Here is a 21,481-nt window from a genome sequence, read left to right on the forward strand (position 1 = left end):
CCAAGGGTGGGGTGGGGGGGGGGACTGCTCCTTTCCAGACCCTCCCAAAAGGCAACTGCCTTTTTTTCTGTAAAACCAATTTTTAATACAAAAACACTTTGGCAGTGTATGTACTATGCTCTGTGAGAACTGGGGGAGTGCTAAAAATGGGTCTCCTGGTGACAGGTTCCCTGGGTTTTAACCCACTAAACTACAAGTCCCCTCAGGTACGGTATCAAATGTCCTTTCTAGCATTCCCTCTTGAAATCTCATGGATTTACCTTCAAAAAAGAAGAGGCAAATATGACTCTTCTCATCTGATTTTCCAATGAGATGAGTCAGGTTTAGTGGTTGCAGGGGGAATGTCACTTCAGACACCACTACATTTGGTCCTATAGCACTGAGAAACAGATAAGAAAGCTATCTTTCAGGCTTAAGGCTTACTGAGCTACAGAACCAGACTTACAGACAGCTTAATACATAATACTTGAGTATAAGCCGACCCAAATAGAAGCAGAGGTACCAAATTTTACCTAAAAAAAACTCTATTGACTCGAGTATAAGCCTAGGATGGGAAATGCATTGGTCACAGCCTCCCCCCAGTATATAGCTAGCCTGCCCCCATTATATTGCTAGCCAGCCCCTACCAGTGGTATATAGTTAGCCAGCCTCCTATCCTCAGTATATAGCTAGCCAGCCCCTACCAGCGGTATATAGTTAGCCAGCCTCCTTCCCTCAGTATATAGCTAGCCAGCCCCTGGCCGCCAGTATATAGCTATTCTGCCCCCCAGTATATAGCTAGCCAGCCCTATTAAATTTCCATCCCCTAATATACAGCCAGCCCCAGTATATAGCCAGCTTCAGCCCGTAGTACACAGCCACTATTCAGTTTATTTTTCTTATAGACTTGTGTATAAGCCAAGTTTCGGCTTATAAGCTCACTTTTTGTGCTGGAAAAACTCAGCTTATACTCGAGTTTATACTATAGTTCTAAATGCAAGATGCAGATAAAGATCCAGTTCATAATTTTTAACTGTCTATATGTCCAGTTCTGTAGCTCACATGACCGTAAACTTGATGGGATCTGAAAGATGCAATTGTTATCTTTAATGGCACAAAAGCTTAGGTTCTCTACTTGCTTTAGAACCAAACATAGAGGCTTCTGAAGTGACTCTACCCCTGAATCAACTAAAATTGACTCATCTCATGTGATAATGGGATGAGAAGAGTCATATTTGCCTGACTTTGGGGGAGATTTTTTTATAGGTTAACGGGGGGAGATTTCACATAAACGAGTAAATTTAGAAAGGACATTTCACACTTTACCTGAGGGGGCTAGTAGTTTAGTGGGGTAAAACCTGGTGACCGGTTCCCTTTAACTTCTTGAAATTCCCCTTTCTGATGAAATGTTGTCCCAAGACCACGTGGTTGATGACCACTGAACCATAAAACCAGATAAACATAGTATCAATAAAGTGAACCTTCCCTTTAAATACGCCTGACGCCATTAAGGCCCTTCAGATTTCCAGTCTTTCCGCTTGTATGTAACAATATATTCAGTGCTGTGTGAGAGCCGCCTCTATTGACCCGGAGTTATTAGAGGATTATGTATCTTGTAATTATTCCTCTGCTCTTGTTGGCAGAGCGGCTGATTTGTAGCAGAGATCACTTATATTCCAGTCAGCTAATTGGATACAAATGATGCATTAGTATTCCGATGTCAGGCCACGGTACGTGCTCCGAGCACCATACTAACCGGGGGATCAGGCATCGCTCCGCTTCCTGGGTTGGATCCACTCATTTATGATAATGAAGATCTCATAAATCTTTCAAGATGAGTCAAAATGTTATATTCAGGAACATCTTGTGGCTTTTCGTTATCACTCTAACAACGTGGTTTCCGTATAAAATACAGAATATTATCGGCTCGCAAAATTTGGGTGACAAAACCACCAAAACTGATTCTGAGAATTGATATTTGATCGTGTGCTATATATAGAAGACATGAAAGACCTGTGAAGCAGAGCATTTAAGGAAGTCAAACTTTTTAGAAACTTTAATAGAAATTTGTAACTTTAATAATTTGCCATATATGGAAAAAGAAGTCAAAGAAATTTAAGGTCTTCAAAATTTTAATAGAAATTAATGACTATGGACTGTATCAAATTATAAAAGCTGCCCCACCCTTGTCCATAGGATATATATGGTACTGCAACCTACCTGCAGCCTCAATTAAAGGTTTTTTATGAATAGGGGGACAGATTAAAAAATAGAACAGCTACTAACCCTACTACAGGTCCTGTGTCGCTCTGGTGACCCCCTGAAACATTGGGGGTCATTTACTAAGGGCCCGATTTGCGTTTTCCCGACGTGTTACCCGAATATTTCCGATTTGCGCCAATTTTCCCTGTATTGCCCCGGGATTTTGGCGCACGTGATCGGATTGTGGCGCATCGGCGCCGGCATGCACGCTACGGAAATCGGGGGGCTTGGCCGAGTGAAAACCCGATGGATTCGGAAAAACCGCCGCATTTTAAACAATAAAAGTGTCGCTTGGGACGCGCTTACCTTCACTTTGTCCGGCTCGGTGAAGTTGAGTGCGTTCAGATGCTTTTCAGCGCAGCAGCGCCACCTGGTGGACAGCGGAGGAACTACCTTGATGAATCCCGGCCGGACCCGAATCCACCGCAGAGAACGCGCTGCTGGATCGCGAACGGACCGGGTAAGTAAATCTACCCCATTCTGTCAGATAAGGGTCTCCAATTCCAGAAGTACCAGAGCGGGGGGAGAACTTGGAGCCGAAGCGGGTAAGTATATTTTTTTCTTACCTTTGCCCCAATCCCAGGAGAGTTTCCACACTGTATTTAAGGAACACTCCTTTAAAGTCACAGGGAGCAATAAACACCAGGATATTAAAAACCGCTGCAGCGCTCTGATGGCATATAAAAAGTTAAAATCTGATGCCAGAACCGTTTTGCGGGTGTTAACAACGGGATCAATTCCAGGATTAAATGATACAATGAGTTGGAGTTGATTATGGTGGTAAAATGTCTTTTTTAACTAGATTAACTATTATACTCAGCGACTGGTGATTGAACTGATCCAATACAAGTTAAAAAAATATCTCCAAAAGGTGAGCAGAACAATATCAAGCCTTTTTAAAAACAGTCTGAAGTTCTGACTCCTTCAAAGGAACCCATTACCAGCTTTACCCCACTTAAGTAACTGCCCCCTCGGATAGCATATGAAATGCCCTTTCTAGAATTCCCTCTATTGAGAAAGATGCCGCTTGTTTACCTATAAAAAAAATCATCTCCAAAGTTCTAGAAAAACTAGCCGAGAAGTCACTTTACCCTGGAAGGGTCACCTTTAGAAGCTGCAGGAGGAGTGTCAATTTAGCTGTCCCAATCTTCAGCTTTGCAGTATCTAGAAAAATGTTTTAATGGCCTATTAATATGAACCTGTTATCACTAAGATCGTGCGCCCGGTATCCTGCATGTGTCGCTTCTCCACTCAGGTCCGATGGAGTTCACTTTCTTCTTCCTGGTGCATGTTAGTGCATTGTCTTGCGACAAAATTTAAAAAAAAATTAAATCCCGTGTTTAGTCCAAAGCAGTAGGATTGTCCGACTGTACGCCCCCCAATTTTTGTTGCATGGAAGCAGTGCAGCTGCAATAGCAATCTTTTGCAAAAGATTGCGTGCGACACAATCCCAGAGCAGACACTAAATACCTTTCAAAGCCATGCAAATCCCGAAAAATGTGCAAAGTCTGACTGTTAGTAACTGAGCCCCAATGTCTCCCACTGCTCCCTCATTCCCCCTCCCTAAGGAATTCTCGACAGCCGAGTCAACCGACACTTCCCGAGTCAACCGTCACACTGTACTACATTGTACAGTGTGACTAATAACTGCTAATATGGTTATTGGACAAACTCTGTCCTACATGGTAGGGTTTGGTGTCATTGGGTGGAAGAAACATCTGCAGGACTCCATTAAAGCTAAAGACAGATTCCCACAGAAGCCTTAATACTGTTCCCCATGCTTCTTTGTATAAAAATCCATAGCTTAGATCTAGCTAAAATCATTTTTTGAAAAAAGTTGCTAGGAACTTGCCAGGAGATTAACCAAGTCACAAGGGGTGTTTTTTCTCTTCAAACGAGTCACCGTGACACTACTCAGCTTAGCCCATTCCCCCCTCCTTTAGGAATTCTCTTCAGTAAATGAGGCAGCTGAGGGAGGGGGGAATAATTGCGCTGAGCCAAGTCACTCGGTGACTCAGCTGAAGAGAAAACATGCCCCTTGTGACTCAGTGAGTCTCATGGCAAGGTGCCAGCTACTTTTTTAAAAGTGACTTTAGATAGATCTAAGATATGGATTTTTATACAAAAAAGGCATGTGACTTATCTTTAAAGGGGTATTTCTATGAAGACAAGATTCTTAAACATACCGTATTTTTTGCCCTATAGGGCGCACCGGACTATAGGGCGCATTAGTCCGATGCGCCTTATATATGTAATAATTACATATATAAGGCGCATCGGACTATAAGGCGCGGGGTCCGGGGGCCGGGGGCGTGGCGGAGGTCCGGGGGCGTGGCGGACACCCGACGTGACGCGGCGACGGGACGCGGCGACGGGACGCGACGCCGAGACGCGACGGGGAACGCGGGGAAGGTGAGCGGGGAAGGTGAGGGGGAGGTGGAGGAGGGCAGCGGACCATACTTACATAGGTCCCCGCTACCGGAGACAGCAGATCTCCCGCTGGAGATCTGCTGTCTCCGGTAGCGGGGACCTATGTAAGTATGGTCCGCTGCCCAGCGCCATACATAGGGCGCACCGGACTATAAGGCGCACTTTGGATTTCCACGGAAATCCAATGCTTTTAAGTGCGCCTTATAGTCCGGAAAATACGGTACTCAGGATAATAAAATAACACATTCTCTAATTCACTGTTATTAACATAAAATATACAACATAAAATACAATCTAATCCCAACCTGTCTCTATCAGTCCTGGTGTTTATAATTTTGGTTGCCCCTAGATCCGACCACAAATCTTCTGGCTATGGTTGGATTCTTCTCATAGATAGCTTTTTCTTCTGTCTGCACACTGCAGTGCTCTCTGCCTCCTGCATTACAAGGCCAGCTCAGACACAGGCACTTCCTGCCAGCAAGCAGCAATGAGCAGAGGCTTACTCTACAAGCTACAGACAGATAAGGTCTTTATATCAGAGCTGACTGTGTGTTTTATTGATTACCTGAGGGAGCAGAGTTGACATTGTGTGTTTAAGGTGAGTTAGCAGAGCTGAGAGTGTCATTGTGTGTTATATGCACCTCATGGATCTTATCATCTCTCATCCCTGGTCTGTCTCATCTCTCGTTTCTATATGTCAGATACTACTGAATGTTCAGAAGCTAAATGAAAGTGTAGATAAACCTGTAACCTCATAATCTAAGAACATTGTCAGCACAGTATCTCGCAGCACAGAGGAATCATGAAGTGTCTGCTTAGAGAGTCTTACACTGACCATCACTGAGTGATAGGAGCTAAAACAGCAATACAACTAAGTAAAATTGTAAAATAAGGGGTTAAAACTGATGATTAAAATTTGAGAATTTCTTTCATGGGCAAACCCTTTTAAAAATAAATATATACATCTTATAAATCGCAGGATTGTGGTTTTGTGCCATATAGAATTGGAGATACAAGCATTGGGTTTTTCCCAGATTTTGACAATTCGATAATCCACCACATCAATAACCTGTCAGCCTTCATAACCTCGGTCCGGCAGAATCATTGTAGGTTATTGTACAGTGACATCTCTACAATTTGCATATAATACTAATACATAGAGAAGCCACATGTGATGGTAACAATACTGCAGGCATCATCTCAAGTGCAGGGCGAGGACATTACAGATAAGTGAGGCGCTTAGCATTTTTATTGTAGGCATCAGAGGTTTTATGATGAAAACAGTTCCAGACTGCAGCAGTTCATCCTCTCACTTTAGTAGCGGAGTGGAGTATTAGCTTCATAAGCAGCAGGCACCAAAATGTCTCATATTACTTTTTTTATTCTCAAGCTACTATTAAACTTGTTTTTCCTTTGAAGAGGGTTATGAGTTTCTATCCAATATATTGTTAGAGGGAACCTGTCAGCTTTATTTGGAACACTAAATTACCCACAGTTCCTTGGGGACCAATGGTTTACAAGGGTTAAACACCTCTTTTTTTGTGGGCTACGAATATCTGTATCAATCCACTGGCAGCTGTGTTTTTGTACAGGGGCTGTTTCAAAGTATGACAGGCTCCATACAGTTCAATAGGAGCTGAAGTTTCTTGGAACGGACACCACAATATGGGGCAAATTAATGAAACTGTGTTCTGTTTGTGACAGAATTCTGTCAATATTCTCCTAAAATGGTCAAAAATGTCTTCCACCACATATATCAAGGGTTTAAAGGAAATCTGTCACTTAGCTAACCCACACTAAACATATCTTTGAAAACTGCTATTAAACAGTAGTAAAACTATCCCTATATTGTTATTCCTCATGCCTTAAAAAAGTTCTGCAGTCCATTTGTATAGTTGACTCACTATTAATGCAAATTATCTCAGGCGAATCCAGTTCTCATCTTTTCTCTGAGCTGTGTCCGGAAGATCCATGTTCTTTCAGTTCAGACGCGCCTCATCATTCCCCTGATGAATTCCTAAGGGAGGAGTAAGCTTATTTCTCTTCAGCCTCTTTCTTAACAACCTATTTCACCACCTCCCTCAGGAATTCTCTTCAGTGAGTCACACAGCCTGCTGTAGTCTGATGTAGCAGAGCCGAGTTGACTGGGCTGAAGAGAAAGCAGGCCCCTTGTCAATCATGAAGCTAGAGGTGCGCCGAAGCTAGATGAAGCTAGATAGTCAGCTTTATTGTGGAACTTTTTAGGCGCAGGGAATAAAAATATTGGGATAGTTGCACTGTCGTATAATAACAGTTTTCAAAGATATGTTCAGTTAGTGTCAGTGTTACATCTGCGTCAGTGTTATCCAAAGTTCATAATTTTAGGATAAGGAGACACTGAATTTCTAGTGGGTTCAATTCAGTTGACAGTCTGAAGAGTGGTTTGTTTTGGACCGGTAATGGTTAACATGCTCTGAGTAGAGATCTGCCCCCTTCACCTGAAGCAGAGTTTCTACTCATATAACTTAACTATTATGAGTGTTATATCTATTGGCAGTTAGAGTCTTCTTTTCCTGTTCTGTTTGTACTATGGTTTGATACTTCTGTACCTTTGGTTTCTGATTTTTGGCTCTCATTCCTTGTCTACTCTTTGTATTTGTGATTTAATACCTTGTTAGCTACTACAGCTTTGACCCAGACATCTGACCTTCCTTTTGCGTTATTAATTTGTTTGTGTTGTTTTATATCCACACTTTGGAATAAAGAGGTACTGTCTTTGTCTTTGTCGCATATTGCCTAGGATATGTTGAAGCTAGCAGACGGGGCTGTTGGGGGGCCGGAATTTTAGGGTTTGGTGTCGTGTCTGTCACCCTGAGTCTAGTGTCCTCATTACAGTGGGTTAGTTTAATTGACTGGGTACCTTTAGGAAAGTTTCAGCACTATTGTGACAAAAGGGCAATGACTGTGCAGCGAAAAGTATGCAAATGCACAAAAGTTTTGCTGCAGTTTTCTGGTATAAACTGAGCCAACGCATTGGAGGTGCAAAGCTTGCCAGTCTAAGGCTATTCAGTTTTTTATTATTATTAACAGCAAAAACTGTTTGTGTTCGTGATCCGTTTTTTGGGGATCCGTAAAATAAAAAAAAAGAGTAGGCTGGCAAATAATCTCGCTAGCATGTTCTGTCCCCTGTATGGGTTTTAAATAGCAACTGATCCGCAAATATGGATGCGGATGACACCTGCGTGAAATGCACAGCGTAATGCAGTAGCCTCGTAGAGTAAGGGAATTAACCAAAACTCTTATACACATTGCGACAAATAAACCTGCAACGGAATAACGATCCACAGCATGTCATTCATGTGCTGCAGTCCCCGTGCAAAATTTAACCTTTGACAAATTTGATCTCCGTCCACCTGATACTTAAAAAACGTGGCTTGAAACACATCAAAGAAAAGTGCAGTTTTGTCAAGTTCCTTGTGCCTGTGGAATTACGGCTCCGGGTGCAGCCTTACTTTTCTCCTCTTATTTCACCTTCTTCAGCTGTGGAAAACATTGCAGTGTGTGAACACTGTCCAGACTGCATAGAAATCTTCGGGAGGTAAGAGTACTCCTTATGGAGACTCACTGACTTTCAGTGTCTCAAAAAGAGACTGTTCACACATCTTGTAGTGTTTGCAGTGAATAGTGATGAGATGATCTGCTCCGGATTCCTTCACGTCGCCTCATCCGCTTATATTATATTGAAGAATCTGGAGCCTTGTGACAAGATAAAATTTATGTTCTGTTGTCGCCTCCATTACCGGACCCTGGCAGAGTATTTTTCTTGTTTGATATCAGAATTATTAACAATCCTGCATCTGTTACTAGTTGGGGGCAGAGTCAGGTGTAGAGATAATAACGTATTTATGTGCTGAAAATACTAAAATAAGACAAATACATCTACAGGAAACGTGAAGAATGAATCTTCAGGGTTGGGAATTAGCTCCTACTCCCTATAATTACCAGGGGTTGGCTAAAGGTAGTAAAGTCCAATAGGTAGTACCTATGAGACATCCTCCTAGAAGGGAGCAGATTTGCATAATTATTTCCCAGCATGCCAATAAGACTCCATACATAGATGGATTTCCGTAACAAGTTCCTGCATGTTTCCTATATGGCATCTCCCTGGCATGGTTTATACTTCTTACACTTCCTTCTGCTGTGTGAGTTAGACTACATTCACACTGATGTGTGCACACGTCGATGGGCTGGGGAGGAGGAGGCAGGAGCGTTGCTCACCCCTCCCCTCTCCATAGGAAGTAGCTCTGCACGGCCATTTACACGACCAAAAATAGAGCAAGCTGTATCGCACCTTACCGGCACCATAGGCATCCATGGGGAGATCAACCCGGCTGCAAACTTATGGCCACACAATGGCCGTTTGAATGAGTTCTTACTCAAAGGGAATTTGTCAGCAGGTCTGACCTTGTCATCTACAGTAGGTGTTACTATACTTGCAGGATACATTTCTGGATTGCAGCTGCTGCACTGCTGTGCTCTTAGCTCTCTGCATTAAACAGTCCCACAACGCTTCCCCCATGATCTGACTAAAAGCAATAGCGGGCTTCTGGTTGAATACTACAGCAGCAACAGCAAAAGGGAGGGTCTGCTGAGCACTTCAATGCACAGAGCTAAGAGCACAGCAGTGTAAGGATGCACCCCACTTGCTGTGCACTTCAAAAAGTGAAAATTATGAATTAAAAACAAATTCTCAGTCCTTTTGCAACTAACAGCATACAAAGGTATGACTGAACATAAACCCAACATTGCATGCTCACATCACTGGTCAGTGTCCCTTGTATGCCTAAATAATAATTCAAGCTGGGCAAATAACATGTTATATTTCCTTTATGTCAACAATCTTTCTCAAAAAGTTCTGCTGCACACAGAAAATACATGGAAAGTGATCAAAAACGCGTTATCTATACAAAAAGCACACAAATAAAAACTATAGTTTTATGCTTTTTATTATATAAAAGTTGTAAAACTTATCCATACTTTTTCTAATGCTGAAACTATATTAACCCACTGAGTAAATATATATCTTGATGATAATTTTTGTCATCATATTTATCATTACATTGGTTGTTAAATATTTGTTAATTAATAAATGTTATTTCTGGATATTTTTATAAATAGTGAAACAGCACTCTCACCTACCGCTCCCTTAATTAATGAAAACAGGACCGCGATTCTTGTGATTGGTGGGTGTCTCAGCAGTGGGACCCCCAACAATCAGATTTTTATCCCCTATCTTGTTTATAGAGTCTAGCATTGAAATTTAGTACAACCTACCGGATTTAACCCCTTAAGGACGCAGGGTCATTTCTCGCTCTCCACCTTCAAAAATCCATAACTTTTTTTCATTTTTCCGTGTACAGAGCTGTGCGAGGGCTTATTTTATGCGTAACAAATTTTAATTTCCCGTGATGTTATTTTTTATTCCCTGCCGTGTACTAGGAAGCAGGAAAAAAAATTCCAAATGTGGAAAAATTTAAAAAAAAAACCGCCTGTGTGTCACGTTCTTAAGGGCTCAGTTTTTACAACTTTCACAATGTGCTCCAAATAACACCTCTGCTTTATTCTTTGGTTCGGTGCAATCGCGGCGCTACCAAATTTATACAGGTTTTAATGGGTTTTAATACATTTTCAAAAATTAAACGAATGTGTACGAAAAAGGAAAAGAAAATTTGCCATCTTCTGACACTAACAACTTTTTCATACTTTGGCGCACGGAGCTGTTTGTGGTGTCATTTTTTGCTAAATGAGCCGACGTTTTCATTGCTACCATTTTGAGGACTGTTCGACATTTTGGTCACTTTTCATTACATTTTTTATGTCATGCAAAAAGGTGTCGCATTTCGGAAGCTTTGGGCACCATTTCTCGTCTCGGAGGTCACCGCCGGTTATAACCGTTTTATATTTTGTTAGATAGGGCATTTTGGGACGCGGCGATACCTAATTTGTTTGTGATTTTTACTTTTTATTATGTTTTATATCAGTTCTGGGGAAAGGGGGGTGATTTGAATTTTTTATATTTTATAAATTTTTTACATTTTTTTAAACTTTTTTTTCACAATTTCTTGAACCCTCTAGGGTACTTTAACCCTAGATAGTAAGATCGTTCCTACCATATACTATATGGAGTTTCATACAATGAGCCACTGGCTCATTGTAACGAATCTGACGAAGACCCAAGGCTGTCATGGCAACCGATCGCCGCCCCCGATGACTTTCGGGGGAGCAACAATCAGAGGTAACATGGCGCCCATGCGCGGCCACGTTTTAAGAAGAAGAGGTTAACGCCCGCGATCGGTGCAAGCACTGACTGAAGGTGTTAGGCTATATTCACACTGCCGTTGCCCGCCCGTACCGTACCGTAGCGGGCAACGGCAGTGTACGGGGAGAGGAGGAGGAGGTGAGCGCAGCTCACCCCCGCCCCTCTCCATAGGAATTAATGGCGCACGTACCGTAGGGTGCCGTGCGCCCATTGCTGCCTATGGGGGACGTATATCGGCCGTATATACGGCGGCCGTATATACGTCCCCCATACGTCAGTGTGAATATAGCCTTAGCGATGGGTCTTTGCTGCAATATGCAGCAAAGCCCATCTCTGTATGAATAGGGATCAGCCCGTGAGCCCTCCTTATACAGCCTTCATAGCTCTGCGGCGGCCATTTTATGGGCAGGAATCTCTGGCTGATGAGGTAAAAGATGGGAGATGTCACTTTACTCATCAGGAAAGCGGAGCGGATCTATTAATAAATGTATAATGGTAAATCACCTCATATCCTGTCCCCCACATATTACAAAAAAGATGAGGTAAAGTGGCCAACCCCTTTTAGACATTCCCTTACACATGCTGAGTACAGGAACCTTAATTATTGAGGTGCAGGTCCCAAAGATAGGACTTACTTCTATCGAGGCTGAAAAAGGCCTGGGATTAAGTGGTTAAAAGTGTAAACCTGGCAGAATTTTTCTTTCGCAACGAGAGTCAATGTGATTGACTTGCAAATGTTTAGGCCTTTGTGTGTTTTGAAGTTCTCCGTCAAATGTAATGAATGCATAGCCTGAGTGATAAACAGGCGTCTATAGGATTTCCTGGTTTTCAATAGGATTTCTCTCCAATTAAAACCAGTCAGTCCCAGCAATGACACATAATGTGCTATATCTGTTACCTGACTGACAAGTGGCATCTCCGGAGCGTCTCCATAGCGTCTACCCCAGCTGTTACCAATCCTCTGATTGCTATAAACTCCTGCCGCCTCTAAATACTTGATGAAGATTTCGCTCAAAATAATATGGGTGCCATAAAATATGCATGCGCCAACAGATTTAAGACTTAGTAACTGAGTGTCCACCAGATGGGACGGGATTTGGCGTAATTAGTCTTTGTGTTGCTTTTACAAAATAACATTTATTGCCTCCTGGGACGAGTGATATAAGAGGTCTAGGAATGGATTGTGAGAACCATGGTCATGTCCTGCTAAACAACCAGCCACGGTCAATGATAACTGGGGGGGGGGGGGGGGGGAGAAGGAAGGAAGGGGGGGTTGGGTTGAAGCAAGAAGATACAGAATTCTACAGAACATTTGCAACAATTATGACAATATCAATAACCAGACGAAAAGGTTTGGGTTCTCCAGAACTTTAAACCTGGTCCTTAGAGAGTTGCCTCTTGGAGTAGTCTTAGTGTAGAAGTCAACAGAATCGAGGATGGTTCTAGAAATAAGGGTCCAAAAGAATGGACAACCCAGTCTGAGGGCAAGCAGAGTTCTAGTGGAGTGAAGTACAAATTTAAGGATAAGCCAACCCGGGCGTCGCTAATTATCAAAACAGAAAAGTTGTAAAACAAGTCAGGGTGAGAAACATGGAGGTCCAATAGTAGCAGAACCAGCACCAAGGGAAAGCTGTACAGTACTGTGAGTGCACTGGCTGTTTGAATTGGGCGCTACATACGAGAAAAAAGGACAATGAGATATGGGCACACTAGAAATGTTGGAGACCCATAAGCTTAGGGTTACCCCGTAGTCTAAAAGCCTTTGAACGCAATTTCAGAAATGAATTCAGTGGGTGATAATGGTAAACTAATATACTTCAGTAATATAAGCAGTTACTCTTTGCCTTTTTCTGCTTCTTTCTCCTGCAGTGAGCAGTGTATTTGATAGCCTTTTGAGGTATCACCAATTCGGATAAGGAGGCTAATGATTAACTCTTTCCGTACCTAGATAATCAGGTACAATCTGCTAAGCTTTTCCTGCTCTATAACATGCTTCCTGCAGATAGGACACTGTGTACAATTTGTTCAGCTCCTCCTGCTCTATAACATGCTGCCTGCAGATAGGACACTGTACAATCTGCTCTGCTCCTCCTGCTCTATAACATGCTGCCTGCAGATAGAACACTATGTACAATCTGCTCAGCTGCTCCTGCTCTATAACATGCTGCCTGCAGATAGGACACTATGTACAATCTGTTCAGCTCCTCCTGCTCTATAACATGCTGCCTGCAGATAGGACACTGTACAATCTGCTCTGCTCCTCCTGCTCTATGACATGCTACCTGAAGATAGGACGCTATGTACAATCTGCTCAGCTCCATCTTCAATTTCTTTGGTAGCCTTTAGTCGACCATCCTAGAATTCTGTAAACCAACACAAGTTTCTCTCTGCTATAATAAAGTGAAATGTAACACACAAAATAGAATGATGGGAACTAAGGAAGAAACACAGAGATGAGATGATATGAGGGCAAGTTCCCATGACATCCCCAGTGAGTCTACATAGTAGTTCTGTTCCCTTTATCCCTGCTGGCTGAATTCAGGACACTATTATTAGCACAGAAAGCTCATTTTCTGCTACTTTATTGTATTAAATAACAAGAAGTAAGCCTAATGTATATATTTGTCTATTTACATATTCAAGGTGGGACACAAGACACAGGGAAGCAGATCCGATTTATGTGCTTACCACTAGGTAAGGGTAATTTGTTGGACAGACAAGAACCTTGATGTTCTATTCATTCTTCAAGGATCGAAGAAGGTGACCAAGTATCTCTGGCCTAGGAGTGGGACAACCATCCTGACCCCTGTTTGGTATGTGTAAATAAGAGAAAACTTGGGCTGCATTTCTTTTGCAGTTCATTTTAAGGATACAATGGCAGGATTGCCAACGTGTCCTTAAAACGGAGGGCTAGGATGTCTCTTACTGTATGGATATACAGTAGGATAGCTCTCCTGTTCCTTCCTTTTCTATTGTCAGCAGACAGTGATTGGTTGCTGCCGATGGTCAGGGTGTCCCCCCACTAGGGTCCTTCCAGAGTGTACACTCAGTGGAGGCCTGGTATGGATGTAATACTCTGCATCTGTTCCCCATTGCCTCCACTGTGTGCATACATGCTCAAAACAAATCTTGCTGTGTCTTAATCCTGTTTCCCACAGTATATGACCTATACTGGGCAGATGGAGGCAAAAAGGATGTCCCCCACCTGCCAGTCTATGTATACACTTACTGATTACGCCTGGAGCTTTCTTGGTGTATTAACTTTGTGTATAAAAAAGACATGATGTGAATTGTTTCTATTAGTAAATTCTTTAATATACCGTATATTCCGGCGTATAAGACGACCTGGTGTATAAGACGACCCCCCTACTTTCCTGTTTAAAATATAGAGTTTAAGATATATTCGCCATATAAGACTACCCCTTTTCCAACGCATACAACACACCGGTAAAAATTTTAAAAAAACAGATTTGAATTTAACATGGTCCTTTTTTTAATTTAAATTCTTATGACATGCAGGTATATAGCAGGAAAACTGTCGCTCATAAACATAAGGCAACAACATTACCATTACAGCACAGCCCCCAGTAGTATACAGCCTGCCCCCAGTAGTATACAGCCTGCCCCCAGTAGTATACAGCACAGCCCCCAGTAGTATACAGCACTGCCCCCAGTAGTATACAGCCTGCCCCCAGTAGTATACAGCACAGCCCCCAGTAGTATACAGCACAGCCCCCAGTAGTATACAGCACTGCCCCCAGTAGTATACAGCACAGCCCCCAGTAGTATACAGCACAGCCCCCAGTAGTATACAGCACTGCCCCCAGTAGTATACAGCACAGCCCCCAGTAGTATACAGCACTGCCCCCAGTAGTATACAGCACAGCCCCCAGTAGTATACAGCACTGCCCCCAGTAGTATACAGCACAGCCCCCAGTAGTATACAGCCTGCCCCCAGTAGTATACAGCACTGCCCCCAGTAGTATACAGCACAGCCCCCAGTAGTATACAGCACTGCCCCCAGTAGTATACAGCACTGCCCCAGTAGTATACAGCACAGCCCCCAGTAGTATACAGCACAGCCCAGGCCAGCATTAAAAAAAAAATAAACTTATATACTCACCCTCCGGTGGCCCCGATGTGCTGCGCTGCTCCCCCGATGTCTGCACGGTTCGTCTTCAGTGTTCCGCGCCGTCTTCTTTCTTCTGCTGGGCGCCGCCATTGTTCTTCCCCGGCAGGTGCCTAGTATGACGCGCCGCTGCTGACGTCATACTAGGCGCCGCCCCGGGGAAAAACATGGTGGCACCCAGCAGAAGAAAGAAGACGGCGCGGAAGACTGAAGACGAGCCGCACAGACATCGGGGCCACCGGAGGGTGACTATGCGCCCATGCGCCGCTATCTTTTTGAGGCTGCCGGCAGCTTTGCCGGCAGCCATCGCTGTGAAAACACCCGCGATCGGTGCTTGCAGTAAGCCATATGCAGCAAAGACTTACTGGCTATGGAGAGGGCTCAGCCTGTGAGCCCTCTCCATGCAGCACGACCCAACCGCCACCGTGAATACACGGCGGGCGGGCGGGATTACCGGCGTATAAGACGACCCCAGAAAAGACAGAAGATTTTTCTGTCTTCAAAAGTTGTCTTATATGCCGGAATATACGGTAAATATAAGTACTGTAAATTGATTCTTCTATAGTTTATAATGGCATTATTTACATGTTCTTTTTTAAAAAAAATATGAAATGAAAATTGTGAAGATTTTTTATTATGGAGGTAGTAATATTGGTTCTGCTCTGCGTCGGTACCAAGTAGGCCACAATCCTCCTGTTTGACTGGGCCGCGCGCGCACCGGCAGTTTAAGATTTAAAGGGCCAGCATCCTCCTAATTGGTGCTGGCTAACCCGGCATTCCTCTTTAATCTGGCACCTCCCTTCACTCTCCGCCGGATCTTCAAGTCATTCCACTGAAGTGAAAGCCTCCTGTGTTCCTCCTGTTCGTTTCCAGGCGCCTCCGTGTTTTTTTCGTGTTCCAGTGGCGTTTCCGTGTTCCTGTGGCAGTCCTGTGTTCCTGTGGCGGTCCTGTATCCCGGTGGTCATCCTCAGGTCCTGCCATCCTGAGCTCCTGCCATCCAGTTGTCCTGCCATCCTGGTGGCACCCCGCCGCAGCAAGACCATCCCGCTTTGCGGCGGGCTCTGGCAAAGACCAGCGGCCACTTAGACTACGGTCCCAGGTTGTGGCTAGTACCATCATCACCCGCGGTGGTCCAAGGAGTCCACAGACTCTAGCCCCAAGAGACTCTCCCACACCCCCGTGTGTGACAATGTTCCTTATTTAGAGGTTATATATAGTGCATGGCGGTATTATTAATACATACAGCACTAGGAGCTACATGTTAAAATTAGTTATATTACAGCTCTGATAGTCATAGCCGAAACTTTTCCAATTCATTGCTAGAGACCATAATGTATTGTAAATGCCACAATGACTCACAACTGGTTAATCTGAGCAGCTAAACCACCTCTACATAAATCACCTCGTGTAATAGGTGTAGTTTCCTGCACTGCGACACTGAGAGAGTTAAGAAGTAATGAAACAAGACCAGTGAGAGTGATGGGAACCTCCCTATAAGTTAAAACAGGAAAAACCTAGGATTTTTTTTCCCCTTGGTTTATATGTTCATGGAATAAAAATGTCTCTCAAAGGCAGCACAGGAACAAGATAATTTAAAGACCACCTAGGCAGACCCTAATCCCGGAGCTTTGATCTGCTTTACAACCATGCTCTCACTTCCTAAGCATACTCCAAACGTCATAATCCTAGGCGGCTTTGTTGTCCTCTTATAGGCACGGAAAGCCCTAGAGATGCCAGAGATGAGGCCCATGTATATGCATCGTGGATACAATGTATCCATCTATCTGTGAGTTCTATATGGTCCATCTCTAGCTGTCATAAAGGTAAAGCCTTGTGTTCCTTGGCAGTGAAGGGTTACTGCTCACATTTCCTGTGTAATTCCCTCCGCTCTTGCTATGCTGTAATTGCTTTCTTGATGTTAAACATTCCCAGGCTCCCATAACCTTGTAGCCTTCGAGCACTGGCCAAGTCTGTCCCAGGTGATCATGTGGGCGAGCCTCCTGTTTGCGAGGATAAAATCTCTCCTTCTTCCTGTCAAGAAAGGGCTCTGAATGCACTTTTAAAGACTTTTCGAGTTCTTATTAACTTGGCGTACCAGAGCCCGATATCCAGAGACGAGGAAGCTCCCGTCCGTTTTTATATGGTTCTATTTCCCAAAGTTAAACGGGTTAACCCATGAAAGAAAGTTCTCAAATTTTAATCCCCTAGTGATGTTTACACAATAAAGATCATTTTTAGATCCTTGTTTTAGCTCCTATCACTCAGTGATGGTCAGTGATTCCAGAGTGTGAGCTGGGACTCTCTAAGCAGACACTTCATGATTCCTCTGTGCTATGAGATGCTGTGCTGACAATGTGCTTAGATTATCAGGGTACAGGGTTTAACTACACTTTTATTTAGCTTCTGAACTTATACTTTTATCGAACACACTGAAAAAGGGAGATAAGACAGATCAGAGATGATGAGATCCATGACATGGATATAAAACACAATAGGGAACATGTATCTTAGTTTTTTTTTTCTTGGTGTATAATTGAGACATTTGGAAGGTCTTTTTTGTGCCTTATGTAGGATCATGTCTTTTTTCTTGTGATACATGTTCAGTTTTTCCTGTCATGGCAGGTGCTAATTTTGGCTTCTTTTTGAGGTTTTTTATTGCAAATGTCTCAAATCCACATGGACACAAGCCACGTGAGGGGGTTATATGCAGCAGTGGACACTACTGTAAATTTTGTATTTGAGGCCGTGTCCTGCATTTTTAAGCACTCTAGTCACACCTCCGGAGATTTCTGTATAAAACATCAAACACCTGTCATGTACAAAAAGAGCTTTACCTGTAAGTCCTCATCAAAAATCAACGGCAAAGTGAGATACTATTCCATTAAAAAATTGGAGTGCTATTTGATCCACCAGAGAACTGGTAGGTGTTTTGGGGGGATGATGCACACATAGATGTATCTGTGGGTTAAGTGTTACAATCCCTTAATGATTGGCTTCAGTTTAATAGAAGAGCGCAAAGATGCCGATGACTTGGTGTCATGGTTTATAATAAAACCATATAAAGAGGGCAGCAAGAAGTAGGGTAACAGGTAAGGAAAAACTGTTCCTTACTGTAAGACTAAGCTAGTCCCTGCCTGCGGGTGATGGTCAACTTACACGGGCTGTTTCCGGACCCAACAACTTCTCTCTCTCTCTGAACACGAAGACCTATCCATAAAGTAGGGAAAAGGACAAAAGGTTATTAGGGTCTGGAGTATTACATTTTCAGATTTTCTCATACTTCCTTTTGTGCTGTGTGCAGACATTCCATATATCTTTGCTTACATGTCTGAGCTCTGATGAATACAAGAGACTGATGCTAATGAGTTATGACTCATCCTGCTTCCCCCTCCCCTCTCCCTGTGTGTGTCAGGGATGATGGATTTTGAGAGAAAGACTTAGCGGGAGACACCACGAGGATGTAGTGAAGGAGTGAGAAAGCAGTGTACACAAGACACAGGTACATATATATGCAGAGACTAATGTCTAATGGAAGTGGCCAATCACTAATATTTAAAAAAAAATCTGATATGGATCTTGACCATTTCATGCATACTTCTTTTACCGATTTCAGTGGCACAGAGCTCAGAAGTGATAGAAATTTTGGACTCATCCTGATATGTAAGTTGGCTTAGTATACGGTTCTTGCAACATTGCAATGGTTGGAGCTGAAAAAAATGTAATTCAACAACCAGGATGTTCATCCCCCATATATTTGGCCATATAGTAAATAATAAATATGTGTATTTATTAGAGATGAGCGAGCACTAAAATGCTTGGGTGCTCATTATTCGAGACGAACTTTTCCAGATGCTCAAGTGCTCGACTCGAATAACGAACCCCATTGAAGTCAATGGGAGACCCAAGCATTTTTTTGCTAAAACAGAACAGTAAAAGAACAGTGCTTAATTAAATATTCCAGATGTTTCCTGATGTTTTGCTTGTTAGAACACATTGAAATAACACTATTCTTCACTTTGCAGGTGTTTGCGCGTGTCTCCCGCTAAATTAGATGTTCGGAACATCTAGAATGTGAAGAATATTGTTCTTTCAATGTGTTCTGCTCTTATCGGAAGACACGTGCGCACATCTGCAAAGTGAAGAATAGAATTAAAACATTAAAAACAGTGAACACAGGACCATTTAAGTGCAGAACACATTGAAAGAACACTATTCTTCACATTCCAGATGTTCCGAACATCTCCGAACTTAGCGGGAGACACGCGCGCACACCTGGAAAGTGAAGAATACTGTTATTTCAATGTGTTCTTACAAGTAAAACATCTGCAAACATCTGGGATATTTTTTTATGTAATAAAAATACTGTTCTTCACTTAATTTAATGCTCGATCGCGAGCAGGGGAAATACTCGTCCAAGTAACAAGCCGGTCCGAGTATGCTAATACTCGACCGAGCAGTATACTCGGACGAGTATACTCGCTCCTCTCTAGTATTTATGTGTATGTTTTGCAATCTCTTGTAAGCAGCTGTTGTATTGCACTGGGTCTCCAGGCAGATGTTCCCACACTCCTGTCAGTGTCCCTGGGTTTTGGTATATATCTGGAACAGATGTACTGTCTGGAAATGCCATATCCCAGGGGAAGGTCTATAGCTTCTCTTACTGTGCAAATATATATAGTAGGATGTGTATGGTTCTGTATTTAGAGAGTAGAGTGTTCATTTCATTAGTACTATTTCATCTTTGCTGTATAGATGTTCATTATCTGTCATGATATGCTTTACCTTTCCCCAGTTTTTGTCCTATTCTATCCATTGTGGAGCATAGTACATGATATCATCGGCCATCGTCCATTCCATTGTTCCATATAAATTAATAATCCCTCTGAGTCTGTCCATTCATTAGCCCTGTGCCAAATCTCTTAGTGGCTTTGGGTGTCCAGGTCTCCTGTTTTCCTCTATTACTCCCTACTAGTTGTCAGTATTTTGAAAAAAAATTTCATCCATCTATTTTCAAAGAAAATATATTTCTCAAGGTGCTTTCGGTCTAAAATCAAACCATAGATGTCTATAAATTATGTTTAATAAGCAGAAACGAAAAAGTAATGAACACGTGAAGAAAGACATTTATGAATGTTATACAGAAGTTCTGGTGGTGATATTCCAATAGCCGGCAGCCTCACTCGTCATACGTGAGCTGGAAGAAGATGCTGACAACTTAACCATGTAACATTTTTCACATACTATTCCTTGTGGACATATAAAAATATTGAAGGTGATGGGGAAGTCACATTTAGGATATGCCGAAACCTTGTGACCAGCGGGGTCCTGACACCTGGGAGCCCCACCATGAATTGGGTTTGTTCTGTTCAGCTTCCTTCCTGCACAGCTGCGCTCCCACCCACCCGCAGTGCACAAAACCGAAACTGGGCTCCACAGGTGGCTGTGAGTGTCGCTGTGAATGGATAATTTCAGGAGAAGCATTACTATTCTGTCATTCTAACTGGTAGGAGTCGCTTAAAGGGGTTGTCCACTTTCAGCAAATAATTGATGTTGTTTGTATAAAAAAAAAAAGTTATAGTTTTCCAATATACTTTCTGTATTAATTACTCACTCTTTCCAAGATCTCTGCTTGCTGTCATTCTATAGGAAGCTTCGTACAGCTCGTTATATCCCTGGTCATGTGATGTCACACAGGTGCACAGCTCATTAAATCCCTGGTCATGTGATGTCACACAGGTGCATGACTCGCCATATATTGCAGGTCATGTGATGTCATACAGGTGTACAGCTCGTTAAACTGATCGTTATATCCCTGATCATGTCATATCACGCAGGTGCACGGCTCATTATATCCCTGGTCATGTGATGTCCCACAGGTGCGCGACTCATTAGTATCACAAAGCGTAATCAGAGCTGTGTGATATAACGAGTCATGCGTGACATCACATGACCAGGGACTGGGTTTGTCTACAGGAAGTAAACAATGAAGCTTCCAGTAGAATGACAGCAAGCAAAGATCTACTAAACTATGAGGAATTGATACTGAAAGTGTATTGGAAACTTGTAGAACTTTTCATTACACAAACAATATCAATTATTGCCTGAAAGTGAATAACCCCTTTCAAGCTTGAGGGTGTGAGTCTATGTGGCATCCATCATTTTATTAGGAACAAAAACACTTTTAGATTATATTTTTTATTTATTTTGATAACAATATTATCCTTCACATAGTCATTTAAATCTACTCATCATGACTGGCATTGGACAGCAAGACCTTGGTTTATCCAATCATGATGGAAACTAATTCCTTCCTGATGTCATAAGTGATGCCCCTTCTGATATTTACCAGCGCAAAACTTTGATCTCTGCTGCTAGGAAGGAAG

The sequence above is a fragment of the Engystomops pustulosus genome, chromosome 5, assembly GCF_040894005.1.
Source record: "Engystomops pustulosus chromosome 5, aEngPut4.maternal, whole genome shotgun sequence".
NCBI classification, from domain to species: Eukaryota; Metazoa; Chordata; class Amphibia; order Anura; family Leptodactylidae; genus Engystomops; species Engystomops pustulosus.